A 4,563-nucleotide genomic window follows, 5' to 3' on the forward strand; every position below is an offset into this window, starting at 1 on the left:
GTGATCTGTTCTCTTTCGTTTTGTTTTGTTTTCCTTTTTTTTTGTTTGTTTTTGTTTTTTTGAGACAGGGTCTTGCTCTGTCTCCCCGGCTGGAGTGCAGTGGCGCCATCTCGGCTCACTGCAACCTCTGCCTCCCAGGTTCAAGCGATTCTCCTGCCTCAGCCTCTGGAGTAACTGGGATTACAGGCATGTGCTCACATGCCCGGCAAATTGTATTTTTAGTAGAGATGGGGTTTCACTGTGTTGGCCAGGCTGGTCTTGAACTCCTGACCTCAGGTGATCCGCCTGCCTCGCACTCCCAAAGTGCTGGGATTATAGGAGTGAACCACCACACCCGGCCTTTCATTTTGATAAGTAACATTTTTGCCATTCCCAGCTCTTTGGGAGGCTGAGGTAGGAGGATTGCTTGAGATCAGGAGTTCAAGACCAGTTTAGGCAACATAGTGAGACCTTTCTCAAAAACTAAAATATTTGGAAGGGTAAAGCAGGCGAATCACTTGAGCCTAGGAGTTCAACACCAGCCTGGGCAATATGGTGAAACCCCGTCTCTACAAAAAATACAGAAATTTACCAAAGGTGTTGAATGAGAATTGAAAATATATATACATAGAAAAATTAGCCAGACATAGTGGACCATGTCTGTAGTCCCAGCTAGTTGGAAGGCTGAGGTGGGAGGATCACTTGAGCCTGGGAGTTCCATGCTGCATTGAGCCATGATGGTGCCACTGCACTCCAGCCTGGACAACAGAGTGAAACTCTTTGTCTCAAAAAGTAAAATAAGTGGCTGGGCAAGGTGGCTCAAGCCTGTAATCCCAGCACTTTGGGAGGCCGAGGCAGGTGAATCACGACATCAGGAGATCGAGACCATCCTGGCTAGCATGGTGAAACCCCGTCTCTACTAAAAATTCAAAAAATTAGCCGGGCATGGTGGTGGGCGCCTGTAGTCGCAGCTACTCAGGAGGCTGAGGCAGGAGAATGGCATGAATCTGGGAGGTAGAGCTTGCAGTGAGCCGAGATTGCACCACTGCACTCCAGCCTGGGTGACAAGAGTGAGACTCCGTCTCAAAAAAAAAAATAACATTTTCGTTTTTTTAAAGTTTTTATTTTTAAATATAGTCTTAAAGAAAATTGGAAAAATAATAGAGACTGGTTTTTTGGAGACAGAGTTTTGCTCTTGTTACCCAGGCTAGAGTGCAATGGCACGATCTCGGCTCACCCCAACCACCGCTTCCTGGGTTCAAGCAATTCTCCTGTCTCAGCCTCCTGAGTAGCTGGGATTACAGGCTCATGCCACCATGCCTGGCTAATTTTCGTATTTTTTAGTAGAGATGGGATTTCATCACAATGGTCAGGCTGGTCTCAAACTCCTGACCTCAGGTGATCTGCCCACCTCGGCCTCCCAAAGTGCTGGGATTACAGACGTAAGCCACCATGCCCGACCCTCATCCCTATTAAAAATACAAAACCGGGGAATTTACAGTGTCGTGACTATTGGGATGTTACAGGGAAGTTTCTTGCAAAAACAACCTGGTTTTACCAGATGAGTATTATAAGTTACTGGAGGTGGCTTGGAAGGATAAAGCATTTTCTGGTCTGGAAATCTATATGGAATCATAGATTCCGGTTATGTTGTACTTCAGTAACCCTGAAACACAGGATTCTGTGAAAAGAAATAAGTTAGTGTACACAGCTGGTACTTAGCTAGGTTATGGTAAATTGTATTTTTGTTGTTGTTGAGACAGAGTCTCAGTCTGACACCCAGGCTAGAGTGCAGTGGCACGATTTCGGCTCACTGCAACCTCTGCCTCCTGGGTTCAAGCTATTCTCTTGCCTCAGCCTCCTGGGTAGCTCGGATTACAGGCATGTGCCATGATGCCCAGCTAATTTTTGTATTTTTAGTAGAGATGGGGTTTCACCATGTTGGCCAGGCTGGTCTCAAACTCCTGACCTCGAGTGATCCTCCCAGCTCGGCCTCCCAAAGTGCTGGAATTACAGGCGTGAGCCACTGCACTGAGCCAATACTTTTCTTTTCTTTTCTTTAAGTGTAATTTATGGCTGGCGCATGGCTCATGCCTGTAACTCCAACACTTTGGGAGGCTGAAGTGGGATGATCGCTTGAGTCCAGAAATTTTGAGACCAGCCTAGGCGACATGGTGAAACCCTGTCTCTACAAAATACACGCAAATTAGCTGGGTATGGTGGTACACACCTGTACTAACAACTACTCAGGAGGCTGTGGAAGAATTGCTTGAGCCTGGGAGTTTCAGGCCGCAATGAGCTGAGATTGCACCACTGCACTCCAGCCTGGGTAACAGAGCAAGCCCCTGTCTCAAAAAAAATTAATAAAGAAAAAATAAGGCTGGGTTCGGTGGCCCACGCCTGTGATCCCAACACTTTGGGAGGCCGAGACAGGTGGATCACAAGGTCAAGAACTCGAGACCATCCTGGCCAACATGGTGAAACCCCGTCTAACAAAAATTAGCTGGGCATGGTGGCGCGTGCCTGTAATCCCAGCTACTCGGGAGGCTGAGGCAGGAGAAACTTGAACCTGGGAGGCAGAGGTTACAGTGAGCCAAGATCACGCCACTGCATTCCAGTCTAGGCAACCGAGTGTGACTCCTTCACAAAAAAAAAAAAAAAGAAATAACATAAAACTGAAGTATTAAGGGAGTGATGCTACCTCAGTACCTCAGTGGCCTGTGGCAAGTTAATAAAGCCAGGTGATAAAACAACTATCTTTGTTATGATACTTGTTTTTGTGTGTTTGCTACTTTCAAGTTTTGGCATTTGACCCTTGCATTCATAATGAGTGGGTCCAACAGGTATTAATTTAAGTCAGCATCTCACTTTGCATTACAGAGGAAAAGCTGAGGTTCAGAAAATTTATTTTTCCAAGGCTGTGGCAGAACCAAGATTCAAACTGTAACTCCCAACTGTCACTTAATCCTCAAACTTGTGGACTATCTTTGATCCTGATAATTCTTCTCAGAAATTGTTAAATACTGCTATCACTTGCCATAAATAATAATTGGATATAGAAATACATATGTAGGCTGGGTGCAGTGGCTCATGCCCAGCACTTTGGGAGGCCGAGGTGGTCAGATCACCTGAGGTCGGGAGTTCGAGACCAGCCTGACCAACGTGGAGAAACCCCGTCTCTACTAAAAGCACAAAATTAGCCGGGCGTGGTGGCACATGCCTGTAATTCTAGCCACTCAGGAGGCTGAGGCAGGAGAATTGCTTGAACCTGGAAGGTTGCAGTGAGCCGAGATCATGCCATTGCACTCCAGCCTGGGCAACAAGAGCAAAACTCCATCTCAAAAAAAAAAGAAAAAAGAAAAATATATAAAAAAATGCAATGAAAGCAAAAGACATGGCCTGGATAACATAGCAAGACCTCATCTGTACTAAAAATATATATCTGTGTATTTTTACACATTATCTGTGGCTCATATCTGTAATCCCAGCACTTTGGGAGGCTGAGGCAGATGGATCACCTGAAGTTAAGAGTTCAAGACCAGTCTGGCCAACATGGTGAAACCCTGTGTCTATTAAAAATACAAAAAATTGGCATGGTGGCAGGCGCCTGTAATCCCAGCTACTCGGGAGTGAGCTGAGATCATGCCATTGCACTCCAGCCTGGGCAACAAGATCAAAACTCCATCTCAATAAATAAATAAATAATAATTTAAAAAGCCAGGTGAGACGGCGCGTGCCTGTGGTCCCAGCTACTTATGATGCTGAGGTGAGAGGATCCCTTAAGCCCAGGAGTTTGAGGCTGCAGTGAGCTTGGTCATGCCGCTGCACTTCATCCTGGGCCACAGAGTGAGACCCTGTCTCCCCTCTAGCCCCCAAAAAAGAAAGGAAACAAAAGACATTGAAATGATACTAACTAAATGCTATCCCTACACCATTACATTCCAAAAATCTCTGGCCCCAAATCTGCCCTCTGTTAGACATTAGCCAACTTCAGGGAAGGGTTTTAAAATGTATTGTCATCAAAGACACTTGTTTCTCACTGATCAGAAGTATCGGAAACGGTCCACACCATCATTGCTTGAGTCAGTTATTAAATGCTACTTTCGACTTCTCGCCAGGGTGTGTTCCAGGAAGATCATCTGAAGCTGCTGGGAGCTGTGAAGCTGAGGGCAGTGGTCGGCTCTGTTGGTAGGAATTGTGGAGCTTGGGCAGCCTGAAGGCTTTGTGTCTTGGCTTTGGTCCCAGGGTCAGCCTTTCCCAGAGGAGAGTCTTACTGTACTTCAGCTCATACTCTGGTGTAAGGCAGAGGACAGGAGGGATAAGTGGGCTTTAAAGCCAGGGTTTGGAACTCAGCTTTTATACTTCCTTGCTTTGTGAGTGAAGTCACTTCTCCTTGCTTTGGAACTCCTTGTCTCTTTTTTTTTGTTTTGAGACAGAGTCTCGCTCTGTCGCCCAGGCTGGAGTACAGTGTCCGGATCTCAGCTCACTGCAAACTCCGCCTCCCAGGTTCACGCCATTCTCCTGCCTCAGCCTCCCGAGTAGCTGGGACTACAGGCGCCTGCCACCTCGCCCGGCTAGTTTTTT

This window comes from Mandrillus leucophaeus, unplaced genomic scaffold (assembly GCF_000951045.1).
Source record: "Mandrillus leucophaeus isolate KB7577 unplaced genomic scaffold, Mleu.le_1.0 Scaffold112, whole genome shotgun sequence".
NCBI lineage: Eukaryota > Metazoa > Chordata > Mammalia > Primates > Cercopithecidae > Mandrillus > Mandrillus leucophaeus.